The sequence below is a fragment of the Balaenoptera acutorostrata genome, chromosome 1 (assembly GCF_949987535.1).
Source record: "Balaenoptera acutorostrata chromosome 1, mBalAcu1.1, whole genome shotgun sequence".
Taxonomy (NCBI): Eukaryota; Metazoa; Chordata; class Mammalia; order Artiodactyla; family Balaenopteridae; genus Balaenoptera; species Balaenoptera acutorostrata.
In genome coordinates, this window is record NC_080064.1 from 103,227,648 (window position 1) to 103,243,032 (window position 15,385).

A 15,385-nucleotide genomic window follows, 5' to 3' on the forward strand; every position below is an offset into this window, starting at 1 on the left:
AGATTCTCAACCACTGCGCCACCAGGGAAGCCCCAGGCCAGATTTTAAAGGCATGAAAGCACCAAAACAAACGCTAAGAATATGCAAGACATAAAAGCAAGTATCTGAACTCCAGGGTGTTAACAAGGCCTAATTGTACTTGTTTTTTATTGGCCATTGTAAGAGAAGGGATATAGCCCTGTGACAAATGCAGCCCTGTCTTCTCTAAGGCCAACCTAATATTTAATATTTGATTCATTTTTCAACCTGGAAAAATATCCTCATATGCATTCCTTGTAAGTTGAAAATTCTATCACAGAACTATCCATACATCCAAAATAAGTTAATTTTTCACAAAACAGAATTTCTCCTTCAAATTCCAAACGTCTTTTAATCATTTTATGTGAAACTTTAAAATGTATTTTGCCATTTCCTTTACAGATCCTTAAATCAGGGCTTCTTAACATGACTTAAGCTTTTTTGATGACTCAGGCCATGCTTCCTATAGTGTTTCGTAACTGGAGGCCTTGAAGAGGTTGAAGAATGTTTGGAGTAGGGGTACTGGAGGAAGTGGGTAGAAGTCTAGGGAATGGTGAGTGGGCTGTTCAAAATCAAGATTTTAGAGGTGATGCTGTTGTTGAGGATGACAAGGTCCAGGGCAGGAATTCCTAACCTGATGGCCTATGAGAATCATCTGGGGAACTTAAAAACATATGCAGTGCCTGGGCTCTACCGCAGTGTTGTCAGGGACCCAGCCTTTGACTTCACTATCACTAACAAGTGACCCTCTTCATCATGGCCTCAGGTAGAGCTCCAGCTTTTTTTCTTTTTCTTTTTTTTTCATACACACATTATCTTTTTATTTTCTAATTCTTTAAAATTAGAGTTGATTTACAATGTTGTGTTAGTTTCAGGTGTACAGCAGAGTGATTCAGTTTTACATATACATATATATATATATATATATATATATATATATTCTTTTTCAGATTCTTTTCCCTTATAGTTATAACAAACTATTGAGTAGAGTTCCCTGTGCTATACAGTAGGTCCTTGTTGTTTATCTATTTTATATATAGTAGTGTGTATATGTTAATCTTATCCTCCTAATTTATCCCTTGCCTTCCCCCTTGGTAACCAGAAGTTTGTTTTCTATGTCTGTGGGTCTATTTCTGTTTTGTAAATAAGTTCATTTGTATCTTTTCTTTTTCAGATTACACGTATAAGTGATATCATATGGTATTTGTCTTTCTCTGTTTGACTTACTTCACTTAGTATTAAAATCTCTAAGTCCATCCATGTTGCTACAAGTGGCATTATTTCATTCTTTTTTATGGTTGAGTAGTATTCCATTGTATTTATATACCACATCCTCTTTATCCATTCATCTATTGATGGATATTTAGGTTGCTTCCATGTCTTGGCTATTGTAAATAGTGCTGCTGTGAACATAGGGGTGCATGTATGTTTTCAAATTATGGTTTTCTCCAGATATATGCCCAGGAGTGGGATTGCAGGATAATATGGTAACTCTGCTTTTATTTTTTTAGAGCTCCAGCTTTCAAATGGACATTCTAAGCAGAAGGGTAGTAGAAATAAAGAAGGGGAAAAGGGCTGATCAGCCATCTCTTAAGACCTGTTCCTGGAAGCTGCCACATGATGCTTCTGCTTACATTCATTGTGCAGAACTTGATAACGTGGCCGTCCTAATTGTCAGGGATATTGGGAAATTTATGCCCAGCTAAACATTCTCTTCCTATGGAAGAAAGGAAGAGTGGCTATTTCCAAACGGGCTAGGTTCTCTGCCCTAGAAAGGTAGTAGGTTACACAGTCTAATGATGTGATCTTCACACGAGCTGACAATTTTGAAGTTTGGCTATCTGCTCCCATCTCAGGTTCTCAGGTCCATGGGTGTAAAAGGAAAAACAGCCTCCAGTTGAGAGAGATCTGTTTCAGTGAGTGATTTCTTCTGGGGACAACCAAATTTCAATAAGGGCAAGAATGGAAAGTACAGAGGAGTTAAAGAAATAGGGGGATTTCCTGATGGTGACATTATTTCACTACCTACCATCCTCCTATGTCTTCCTTTTCTCCTTAACCAGCATGTGTTTTGTTATTATAATAAACACTCCTTTGCAAATCCCTGCAACTTCCTGGTACCTCTCTCCCTGTGGAATACTCCTGGGAACCCCCCAACTCCCCACCTTCTCCACACAAAATGGATAAGTACAGAACTCAAGTGTGCATTCGGTATGGCAGTCGTGTGACATTTCCTGTGAATGGGCCATGTCCCCTTCTGAGAAGGGCCTTTCTTCTTCCTCCTTCTAGCTCCCCCTCCACTTACACTCCCTTCAACAGTCGACCTCACTTGATATTTCAGTGAAAAAGCAATGATGCAATCCAGCAAGGGTTCCTTTACTACCTGCTTCTGAACCCACATTCTGCCTTCCTCCCACTTACAGTGGAACCTCCCTGCTTCTACGAAAGGCTACCCTCTCTACTTGGTACACTCAAGCCCCTTCCTTCTTGCTTTTCCAAGTACTTTTCTCCTGCAAGGATAGCTTCTCTACTGGATCGTTCTCATCAATGCACACACATGTTAAAAAACACGCCAGTAATCTCTGACCCCACCTCCCTGTCCAAATAGTGTCCCATTTCCTGGCTCTTCTTCACAGCAAAACCTATGGAACCCATTCTGTGCACGTCTGCTGCCTGCAGTTCCTCAAGCTCGTCCAGTTCTTCAACCTTCTCCAATCCGGCTGCCATCCGCACTCTACTGAAATTGCTATTTTTTTTTTTTTTTTTTAATAAATTTTATTTATTTATTTATTTATTTATGGCTGTGTTGGGTCTTCGTTTCTGTGCTAGGGCTTTTCTCTAATTGCGGCAAGTGGGGGCCTCTCCTCATCGCGGTGCGCGGGCCTCATTATCGCGGCCTCTCTTGTTGCGGAGCACAGGCCCCAGACGCGCAGGCTCAGTAATGGTGGCTCACGGGCCCAGCTGCTCCGCGGTATGTGGGATCCTCCCAGACCAGGGCTCGAACCCGTGTCCCCTGCATTGGCAGGCAGATTCTCAACCACTGCGCCACCAGGGAAGCCCTGAAATTGCTATTTTTTAAGTGTCCATTTTGTTTCCGAATATAACTGCACATCTCTGTCCTCATCTTAACTTGACCTCTAAAGCAGCATTCGACATAACTTGGCCACCCCTTTCTCCCTGAATCACATCTCCTCTTGTAGTATTTGTGACACCACCCTCCCACCTGTTTTCTTGCTCTCTGTCTGACCCCTGCTTGTGAGTTTTCTGTGGTGGTTCTCTTCTACTCAGCCTCTGAATGTGGAAGTGTCCTGGGCCTCTGTCCCGAGCCTTATTCCTTATCTCTAGGTTCATAAGCCCTCACGTCCTCTCCCTTGAGCTCAAGACCCACGTCCAAATGCTTGCTTGGCATTTCCACTTGGGTGTTTTTTAGGCATCTCAACCTCCACGTGTCTAAACAGAACTCTTAACTTTACCACCACATACCTGATATCCCTTTGCAGCCTCCTCCATCTCAGTAAATGTCATCACCATTCACTGAATGGCTGAAGTTAAAAACTTAGGTTAAATCCTGACTCTCCCTTTCTCTCCTCCCCACTCCACATCTCATTCATCACCAAGTCCTGCTAGTTCCACCTTCAAGATCCATCCCACATTCATGTAATTCATGTAATTCATGTAATCCCATCACCATTGCTTTCATCATAGTCCAAGCCCCCATTATCTCCTGAACTATTGCAGTAGCCTCCCTGCTCCCACTTTTCCCTGTTGTAATGCATTCTCTAAGTGTGGCCCAGGCTGATCTTTAGAGACATAAGTACAGTAATTCAGTGTTTTCCTTTTGCACTGGAATAAAATCCTAGCTCCTTACCGTGGCTCAGGGCCCTGCGTGACCTGATGCCTGCCCACCTCTCTGGCCTCATTTCATGCCACCCCCATGAGAGGCGCCCTGATGTGTCTTCGCCTTAGGGCCGTTGCCGTTATCCTCGTGTTCTCCAAACAGCTTTTCAGGGTTGGTCACTTTCTTATCATTCAGGTCACAAGTGTCACCTCCCCAGAGAAGGCTTCCCTGAGTACCTTATTTAAAGAGGTTTCCTCCCAGTCTCTCCCTCTGTGTTTACTTGTTTAATGTCTAGCTTACGCTACTGGAATGTATACTCCATGAGGGCAGGGGCCAAGTCTAGATCGTTCGCATCTGTATTCCCAGGGTTTAGAATAGTTATTAACCTCTAGTAGAAACTAATCAACTATTTATTGAATACCGGAATGAAAAAAGCCTGGAATGTAGTTCATTTTTTTAAATCATATCGCTTCCATCACTCTCTTATTTAAATTATGACTGCCACCAAGAGCGGTAACTGCCTGATTACTATTTCTAAGGGCAGTGTCACACTAGACTACTATTTCTAATCCATGAAGAGCTAAGAAAACCAGTTAGTTAATCTTGTTAAGAACCGCATGTGAAGGACAGAAGAACTTAGAAGTAAAGCACAGCATTAGTGAGGGGCATTATTCTTGTTTACTTTCCAGTGCCTAAATTTTTGTGTGTGTTGTTGTTGCATAAAGATGTACAGAAGCTGTCTTGTCAAGATCTTTATCAATCTTGTCTTACAGGAAATACAAGAGAAGGAGAGAAGTTAGATGTGCTTTGGGCCATAATGACTGGTTGTCAAAGTGTGGGACAGGAGTGGTCTGAAAGACAGAGAAGGGACAACTAAGGGGAGTCTCCATGTGAGTTTTCGAGAAGGGGCTTTCTTAAACCTGTCTTTGCTGAGCCTAGGAAGGGGGCTGTGGAGGGGAGAGATGAGCATTCTCTTGGTTCTCTGAGGTCACCTCTGAGACACAGGTTGACTTTTACCTTTATAACCAAAGATCACAGGAGCATATCACTAGGCAGGGCTTTAGATAATGACATTTTAAGCAGAGGATGATTACTTTCTCTTTGAGTTTATAAGTTTTCCTAAAATAGCAGGTCATAGTGCTCAAGGGATTATTTTTTATTGTGGTAAAATATGCAAAACATAAAATGTATCATTTTAAAGTATACGGTACAGGGGTATTAAGTACATTTGCATCTTTGTGCAACCATCACCACTGTCCATCTCTACAGCTTTGTCGCAATCCCGAACTGAAACTCTATCTTCATTAACCAGTAACTCCTCACTCTCACAGCCCCTGGTAACCGCTATGCTACTTTCTGTGTCTGTGGATGTGACTACTCCAGGTAAAGGAAAAACACTCCTCTGGTTTCTCCTCTACCGGCAACTACTTCCCTTCAGACACTTCTGCCGCCAAATATGGGTGGGCGGGAGTGTGTGTGTGTGTGGAGGGGGGGAGGTTCCCACATCAGGCCGTTCTGCCACACCGGCTGGGTGTCCCTGCAGTTCAGTTAAGTTCTGACACCATCTACCTGGAGTTAGCGTCAGATCCCATAGGTTAGGGTTCAGTCCCACAGGATCGCCCCTGCCACCCCCTTCAGACACCAATCACACGTTCAGGCTGCTTCCCGTGCTTCTGATCAACTGACTATAAATCAGAGGGTCCTACGGCCTCCTCCTTCAGTTAGATTAATTTGCTAGGGCAGCTCACAGAACTCAAGAAAACATTTTACTTACTAGATCACTGGTTTATTATACAAAGATATAACTCAGGAATAGCCAGATGGAAGAGATGCACAGGGCAAGGTATGGAAGGATGGAAGGGACACAGAGCTTCCATGCCCTCTCTGAGCTGACCACCCTCCCAGCACGTGCACATGTTCACTGATCCAGAAGCTCTCCAAACCCCTTCCCTTTGAATTTTTATGGCGGCCTCATTACGAAGGCATGATTTATTAACCCACTGGCTGTAGCCAGTTGATTCAACCTCCAGTCACTCTCCTCTACCCAGAGGCCTAGAGGGTAGGGCTGAAATCCCAGCCCTCTATTCACACGGTTGGTTCCCCTGACAACCAGCCCCCATCTAAGGGGCTTTCCAAAAGTCACCTCATTAACATAAGCTCAGTGTGGTTGCAAGGGGCTTGTTATAAATAACAAAAGACACCCATTTTACCTTTATTGCTCTGAAGCTTTTCCAGGACCTGGGAAAAAAATCTAAATATTATAAAAAAAGATATCCCTGTGGTTCTTGCTTAGGAAATTACGAGGATTTCAGGAGCTGTGTTCCAGGAACAATGGATAAAAACCAAATATATGTTGCTTATTATAAATTACAATATCACACTCATAATTGGAATCATACAATATTTTCCCTTTTTGTCTGCTTATTTCACTTAGCGTAAGGTCAAGGTTCATTCATGTTGTAGCTTTCCAGAATTTCATTCCTTTTTAAGGCTGTATAATATTCCATTAGATGTATATACCACATTTTGTTTATCCATTCATCAATGAATGGACATTTGGGTTCCTTACGCCTTTTGGGTATTGTGACTAATGCTGCTATGAACCTTAGTGTACAAAATCTGTGAATCCCTGCTTTCAGTTCTTTTGTGTATATACTCTGAAGTGGAATCACTGGATCATAGGGTAATTGTATGTTCCATTTTTCAAGGAAAGTACTCAAGAGATTTTTTTTTTTTTTTAAACATCTTTTTTGAAGTATAATTTCCTTACAATAGTGTGTTAGCTTCTGCTTTATAACAAAGTGAATGAGTTATACATATACAATATGTTCCCATTTCTCTTCCCTCTTGCATCTCCCTCCCTCCCACCCTCCCCGTCCCAACCCTCTAGGTGGTCACAAAGCACCGAGCTGATCTCCCTGTGCTATGCGGCTGCTTCCCACTAGTTATCTATTTTACATTTGGTAGTGTATATATGTCCATGACACTCTCTTACCCTGTCACATCTCACCCCACCCCCTCCCCATATCCTCAAGTCCATTCTCTAGTAGGTCTGTGTCTTTTTTTTTTTTTTTTTTTTTTGTTTTATTGTGATTAATGGTTTAATAAGAACAAAAAGAAACCGCTTTGGATAACAAATTCTGGAGAGGATTATAAAATTGCCCAGAGGGGACCCTGGACTGGTATCTCAGAGGACAGGACACAACTGATTCTTTTTTTTTTTTTTTTTTTTCCACACACACACACTGTATTTTATTTTTACAAGAGATAGATAGACTGACACCAAGCATTGTACATGGATGACCACAACAAAAGCAACAATGATTGCAATTACCAAACATGAAACACACTTATACTATGTCATAATATTGACATTCAGTCCAGTAATCCTCCGCTGTAACAGCTCCTTTACTTTGCAGTGAAAATTGATTTGTATATTCTTTTCCTCTGAGTCCTTGTGGGATTTTTTTTTTTTAATTCAGACAGAAAGTCACAAAAATTATACTCATCCTCATCAGTTCACTCAGTCCCATGTAATTAATTTCTTTTTTTTCATCTTGATCTTTTGTTAGCACTTTTATGAGTTCATCAGTTTTTCATTAGAGTTCTGAAAATGCTTATTCATTCAGTTCAGCAGTACAGTCAGTTACCAGAAACCTGTACTTGTCAGAGTCTTTTCCATGAATTTCTTGAAGATGAAACTCTTTTTTTTTTTTTTTTTTTTTTTTTTTTCCACACACACACACTGTATTTTATTTTTACAAGAGATAGATAGACTGACACCAAGCATTGTACATGGATGACCACAACAAAAGCAACAATGATTGCAATTACCAAACATGAAACACACTTATACTATGTCATAATATTGACATTCAGTCCAGTAATCCTCCGCTGTAACAGCTCCTTTACTTTGCAGTGAAAATTGATTTGTATATTCTTTTCCTCTGAGTCCTTGTGGGATTTTTTTTTTTTAATTCAGACAGAAAGTCACAAAAATTATACTCATCCTCATCAGTTCACTCAGTCCCATGTAATTAATTTCTTTTTTTTCATCTTGATCTTTTGTTAGCAGTTTTATGAGTTCATCAGTTTTTCATTAGAGTTCTGAAAATGCTTATTCATTCAGTTCAGCAGTACAGTCAGTTACCAGAAACCTGTACTTGTCAGAGTCTTTTCCATGAATTTCTTGAAGATGAAACTCTTTTATAGGAACATATTTGCAAAATCATCAGAGTACACCCAGAACTGTCTGTAAATGACAAAAGACTTAAAAATGACCATGGTTAAAGATTTGATGAAAGTTCATAATAATGCAGTTGACAAGAAAATTAGTTATTTCTGAGATATACATTTTAAAGTAATAACTAGGATTATTACTTATAACATTATACCAGAACATATAAGATTTTTAGACGTTTCCTGTAATGTCTGAAACATTTATATTAACATATTTCCATACAAATACAAATATAAGATTTTTAGAAATTTCATGTAATGTCTGAAACATTTATATTAACATATTTCCATACATATTTCCATACAAATACAAATATAAGATTTTTAGAAATTTCATGTAATGTCTGAAACATTTATATTAACATATTTCCATACAAATAACCCAATGAAAGTTTAGTATTAGTTGTTTTGTTTGTTTTTTTATACTGCAGGTTCTTATTAGGCATCAGTTTTATACACATCAGTGTATACATGTCAATCCCAATCGCCCAATTCAGCACATCACCATCCCCACCTCATCGCAGTTTTCCCCCCTTGGTGTCCATATGTCCATTCTCTACATCTGTGTCTCAACTTCTGCCCTGCAAACTGGCTCATCTGTACCATTTTTCTACGTTCCACATACATGCATTAACATACGATATTTGTTTTTCTCTTTCTGACTTACTTCACTCTGTATGACAGACTCTAACTCCATCCACCTCATTACAAATACCTCCATTTCATTTCTTTTTATGGCTGAGTAATATTCCATTGTATATATGTGCCACATCTTCTTTATCCATTCATCTGTCGATGGACATTTAGGTTGCTTCCATGTCCTGGCTATTGTAAATAGAGCTGCAATGAACATTTTGGTACATGACTCTTTTTGACCTATGGTTTTCTCAGGGTATATGCCCAGTAGTGGGATTGCTGGGTCGTATGGTAGTTCTATTTGTAGTTCTTTCAGGAACCTCCATACTGTTCTCATAGTGGCTGTATCAATTTACATTCCCACCAACAGTGCAAGAGTGTTCCCTTTCCTCCACACCCTCTCCAGCATTTATTGTTTCTAGATTTTTTGATGATGGCCATTCTGACCGGTGTGAGATGATATCTCATTGTAGTTTTGATTTGCATTTCTCTAATGATTAATGATGTTGAGCATTCTTTCATGTGTCTGTAGGCCATCTGTATATCTTCTTTGGAGAAATGTCTATTTAGATCTTCTGCCCATTTTTGGATTGGGTTGTTCGTTTTTTTGTTATTGAGCTGCATGAGCTGCTTGTAAATCTTGGAGATTAATCCTTTGTCAGTTGCTTCATTTGCAAATATTTTCTCCCATTCTGAGGGTTGTCTTTTGGTCTTGTTTATGGTTTCCTTTGCTGTGCAAAAGCTTTTAAGTTTCATTAGGTCCCATTTGTTTATTTGTGTTCTTATTTCCATTTCTCTGGGAGCTGGGTCAAAAAGAATCTTGCTGTGATGTATGTCATAGAGTGTTCTGCCTATGTTTTCCTCTAAGAGTTTGATAGTGTCTGGCCTTACACTTAGGTCTTTAATCCATTTTGAGTTTATTTTTGTGCATGGTGTCAGGGAGTGTTCTAATTTCATACTTTTACATGTTCCTGTCCAATTTTCCCAGCACCACTTATTGAAGAGGCTGTCTTTTCTCCACTGTATATGCTTGCCTCCTTTATCAAAGATAAGTTGACCATATGTGTGTGGGTTTATCTCTGGGCTTTCTATCCTGTTCCATTGATCTATATTTCTGTTTTTGTGCCAGTACCAAACTGTCTTGATTACTGAAGCTTTGTAATATAGTCTGAAGTCAGGGAGCCTGATTCCCCCAGCTCCATTTTTCGTTCTCAAGATTGCTTTGGCTATTCGGGGTCTTTTGTGTTTCCATACAAATTGTGAAATTTTTTGTTCTAGTTCTGTGAAAAATGCCAGTGGTAGTTTGATAGGGATTGCATTGAATCTGTAGATTGCTTTGGGTAGTAGAGTCATTTTCACAATGTTGATTCTTCCAATCCAGGAACATGGTATATCTCTCCATCTATTTGTATCATCTTTAATTTCTTTCATCAGTGTCTTATAATTTTCTGCATACAGGTCTTTTGTCTCCTTAGGTAGGTTTATTCCTAGATATTTTATTCTTTTTGTTGCAATGGTAAATGGGAGTGTTTTCTTAATTTCACTTTCAGATTTTTCGTCATTAGTGTATAGAAATGCAAGAGATTTCTGTGCATTAATTTTGTATCCTGCTACTTTACCAAATTCATTGATTAGCTCTAGGAGTTTTCTGGTAGCATCTTTAGGATTCTCTATGTATAGTATCATGTCATCTGCAAATAGTGACAGCTTTACTTCTTCTTTTCCGATTTGGATTCCTTTTATTTCTTTGTCTTCTCTGATTGCTGTGGCTAACACTTCCAAAACTATGTTGAATAATAGTGGTGAGAGTGGGCAACCTTGTCTTGTTCCTGATCTTAGTGGAAATGGTTTCAGTTTTTCACCATTGAGGACAATGTTGGCTGTGGGTTTGTCATATATGGCCTTTATTATGTTGAGGAAAGTTCCCTCTATGCCTACTTTCTGCAGGGCTTTTATCATAAATGGGTGTTGAATTTTGTCGAAAGCTTTCTCTGCATCTATTGAGATGATCATATGGTTTTTCTCCTTCAATTTGTTAATATGGTGTATCACGTTGATTGATTTGCGTATATTGAAGAATCCTTGCATTCCTGGGATAAACCCCACTTGATCATGGTGTATGATCCTTTTAATGTGCTGTTGGATTCTGTTTGCTAGTATTTTGTTGAGGATTTTTGCATCTATGTTCGTCAGTGATATTGACCTGTAGTTTTCTTTCTTTGTAACATCTTTGTCTGGTTTTGGTATCAGGGTGATGGTGGCCGCGTAGAATGAGTTTGGGAGTGTTCCTCCCTCTGCAATATTTTGGAAGAGTTTGAGAAGGATAGGTATTAGCTCTTCTCTAAATGTTTGATAGAATTCGCCTGTGAAGCCATCTGGTCCTGGGCTTTTGTTTGTTGGAAGGTTTTTAATCACAGTTTCAATTTCAGTGCTTGTGATTGGTCTGTTCATATTTTCTATTTCTTCCTGGTTCAGTCTCGGCAGTTTGTGCATTTCTAAGAATCTGTCCATTTCTTCCAGGTTGTCCATTTTATTGGCATAGAGTTGCTTGTAGTAATCTCTCATGATCTTTTGTATTTCTGCAGTGTCAGTGGTTACTTCTCCTTTTTCATTTCTAATTCTATTGATCTGAGTCTTCTCCCTTTTTCTCTTGATGAGTCTGGCTAATGGTTTATCAATTTTGTTTATCTTCTCAAAGAACCAGCTTTTAGTTTCATTGATTTTTGCTATTGTTTCCTTCATTTCTTTTTCATTTATTTCTGACCTGATCTTTATAATTTCTTTCCTTCTGCTGGCTTTGGGGTTTTTTTGTTCTTCTTTCTCTAATTGCTTTAGGTGCAAGGTTAGGTTGTTTATTCGAGATGTTTCCTGTTTCTTGAGGTAGGCTTGTATTGCTATAAACTTGCCTCTTAGCACTGCTTTTGCTGCGTCCCATAGGTTTTGGGTCGTCGTGTCTCCATTGTCATTGGTTTCTAGGTATTTTTTGATTTCCCCTTTGATTTCTTCAGTAATCACTTCGTTATTAAGTAATGTATTGTGTAGCCTCCATGTGTTTGTATTTTTTACAGATCTTTTCCTGTAATTGATATCTAGTCTCATAGCGTTGTGGTCGGAAAAGATACTTGATACGATTTCAATTTTCTTAAATTTACCAAGGCTTGATTTGTGACCCAAGATATGATCTATCCTGGAGAATGTTCCATGAGCACTTGAGAAAAATGTGTATTCTGTTGTTTTTGGGTGGAATGTCCTATAAATATCAATTAAGTCCATATTGTTTAATGTATCATTTAAAGCTTGTGTTTCCTTATTTATTTTCATTTTGGATGATCTGTCCATTGGTGAAAGTGGGGTGTTAAAGTCCCCTACTATGATTGTGTTGCTGTCAATTTCCCCTTTTATGGCTGTTAGTATTTGCCTTATGTATTGAGGTGCTCCTATGTTGGGTGCATAAATATTTACAATTGTTATACCTTCCTCTTGGATCGATCCCTTGATCATTATATAGTGTCCTTCTTTGTCTCTTGTAATAGTCTTTATTTTAAAGTCTATTTTGTCTGATATGAGAATTGCTACTCCAGCTTTCTTTTGATTTCCATTTGCATGGAATATCTTTTTCCATCCCCTCACTTTCAGTCTGTATGTGTCCCTAGGTCTGAAGTGGGTCTCTTGTAGACAGCATATGTATGGGTCTTGTTTTTGTATCCATTCAGCCAGCCTGTGTCTTTTGGTGGGAGCATTTAATCCATTTACATTCAAGGTAATTATCGATATGTATGTTCCTATTCCCATTTTCTTAAATGTATTGGGTTTGTTATTGTAGGTGTTTTCCTTCTCTTGTGTTTCTTGCCTAGAGAATTTCCTTTAGCATTTGTTGTAAAGCTGGTTTGGTGGTGCTGAACTCTCTCAGCTTTTGCTTGTCTGTAAAGGTTTTAATTTCTCCATCGAATCTGAATGAGATCCTTGCTGGGTAGAGTAATCTTGGTTGTAGGTTTTTCTCCTTCATCACTTTAAGTATATCCTGCCACTCCCTTCTGGCTTGCAGAGTTTCTGCTGATAGATCAGATGTTAACCTTATGGGGATTCCCTTGTGTGTTATTTGTTTTTTTTCCCTTGCTGCCTTTAATATGTTTTCCTTATATTTAATTTTTGACAGTTTGATTAATATGTGTCTTGGCGTGTTCCTCCTTGGGTTTATCCTGTATGGGACTCTCTGTGCTTCCAGGACTTGATTAACTATTTCCTTTCCCATATTAGGGAAGTTTTCAACTATAATCTCTTCAAAAATTTTCTCAGTCCCTTTCTTTTTCTCTTCTTCTTCTGGTACCCCTATAATTCGAATGTTGGCGCGTTTAATGTTGTCCCAGAGGTCCCTGAGACTGTCCTCAGTTCTTTTCATTCTTTTTTCTTTATCCTGCTCTGTAGTAGTTATTTCCACCATTTTATCTTCCAGGTCACTTATCCTTTCTTCTGCCTCAGTTATTCTACTATTGATCCCATCTAGAGTATTTTTAATTACATTTATTGTGTTCTTCATCATTGCTTGGTTCCTCTTTAGTTCTTCTACATCCTTGTTAAATGTTTCTTGCATTTTGTCTATTCTATTTCCAAGATTTTGGATCATCCTTACTATCATTATTCTGAATTCTTTTTCAGGTAGACTACCTATTTCCTCTTCATTTGTTAAGTCCAGTGTGTTTTGAGCCTGCTCCTTCATCTGCTGTGTGTTTTTCTGTCGTCTCATTTTGCCTATCTTACTGTGTTTGGGGTCTCCTTTTCACAGGCTGCAGGTTCGTAGTTCCCATTGTTTTTGGTATCTGTCCCCAGTGGCTAAGGTTGGTTCAGTGGGTTGTGTAGGCTTCCTGGTGGAGGGAACTAGTGCCTGAGTTCTGGTGGATGAGGCTAGATCTTGTCTTTCTGGTGGGCACGTCCACGTCTGGTGGTGTATTTTGGGGTGTCTGTGGCCTTATTATGATTTTAGGCAGCCTCTCTGCTAATGGATGGGGTTGTGTTCCTGTCTAGCTAGTTGTTTGGCATAGGGTGTCCAGCACTGTAGCTTGCTGGTCGTTGAGTGAAGCTGGGTCTTGATGTTGAGATGGAGATCTCTGGGAGATTTTTGCCGTTTGGTATTACGTGGAGCTGGGAGGTCTCTTGTGGACCAGTGTTCTGAAGTTGGCTCTCAGAGGCACGGCCCTGATGCCTGGCTGGAGCACCAAGAGCCTTTCGTCCACACGGCTCAGAGTAAAAGGGAGAAAAAATAGAAAGAAAGAAAGAAAGAGGCTATAATATAGTGAAGTAAAATAAAGCTATTGTAAAGCAAAGCTATACAGACAAAATCTCACCCAGAAGCATATACATATACACTCACAAAAAAAAGGAAAAGGGGAAAAATTAATATCTCCTGCTCCCAGAGTCCACCTCCTGAACTTGGGATGATTCGTTGTCTATTCAGGTATTCAGCAGATGCAGGCACCTCAAGTTGTTTGTGGAGCTTTAATCCGCTGCTCCTGAGGCTGCTGGGAGAGATTTCCCCTTCTCTTCCCTGTTCGCACAGCTCCTGGGGTTCAGCTTTGGATTTGGACCCGCCTCTGCGTGTAGGTCGCCTGAGGGCGTCTGTTCCCCGCCCAGACAGGACGGGGTTAAAGGAGCAGCTGCTTCGGGGGCTCTGGCTCACCCAGGCCGCGGGGAGGGAGGGGTACAGAGGAGGCGGGGCGAGCCTGCGGCGGCCGAGGCCGGCGTGACGTTGCACCAGCTCGAGGCGCGCAGTGCGTTCTCCCGGGGATGTTGTCCCCGGATCCCGGGACTCTGGCAGTGGCGGGCTGCACAGGCTCCCGGGAGGGGAGGTGTGGAGAGTGACCTGTGCTCACACACAGGCTTTTTGGAGGCGGCAGCAGCAGCCCCAGCGTCTCACGCCCGTCTCTGGGGTCCGCGCTGATCGCCGCGGCTCGCGCCCTTCTCTGGAGTTCGTTTAGGCGGCGCTCTGAATCCCCTCTCCTTGCGCGCAGCGAAACAAAGAGGCAAGAAAAAGTCTCTTGCCTCTTCGGCAGCTGCAGACCTTTTACCGGTCTCCCTCCCGGCTAGCTGTGGTGCGCCAACCCCTTCAGGCTGTGCTCATGCCGCCAACCCCAGTCCTCTCCCTGCGATTCGACCGAAGCCGAGCCTCAGCTCCCAGCCCCGCCCGCCCCGGCGGGTGAGCAGACAAGCCTCTCGGGCTGGTGAGCGCCGCTCGGCGCCGAGCCTCTGTGCGGGAGTCTCTCCGTTTTTCCCTCTGCACCCCTGTTGCTGTGGGATCCGCGCTGATAGCCGCGGCTCGCGCCCTTCTCTGGAGTTCGTTTAGGCGGCGCTCTGAATCCCCTCTCCTTGCGCACCAGGAAACACAGAGGGAAGAAAAAGTCTCTTGCCTCTTTGGCAGCTGCAGACTTTTTCCCGGACTCCCTCCCGGCTAGCTGTGGTGTGCTAACCCCTTCAGGCTGTGTTCACGCCGCCAACCCCAGTCCTCTCCCTGCGATCCGACCGAAGCCCGAGCCTCAGCTCCCAGCCCCGCCCGCCCCGGCGGCTAAGCAGACAAGCCTCTCGGGCTGGTGAGTGCTGCTCGGCGCCGAGCCTCTGTGCGGGAACCTCTCCGCTTTGCCCTCCGCACCTCTGTGGCTGCGC

The 15,385-nt window shown here is 41.4% G+C and overlaps 1 protein-coding gene across 3 annotated transcripts in view; it reads left to right on the forward strand.

Annotated features, from left to right (window-relative positions):
* The window catches only part of SLC22A15 (solute carrier family 22 member 15), a 98,348-nt gene that overhangs the window by 34,276 nt on the left and 48,687 nt on the right, over positions 1 to 15,385 (forward strand). The window lies entirely within an intron of this gene.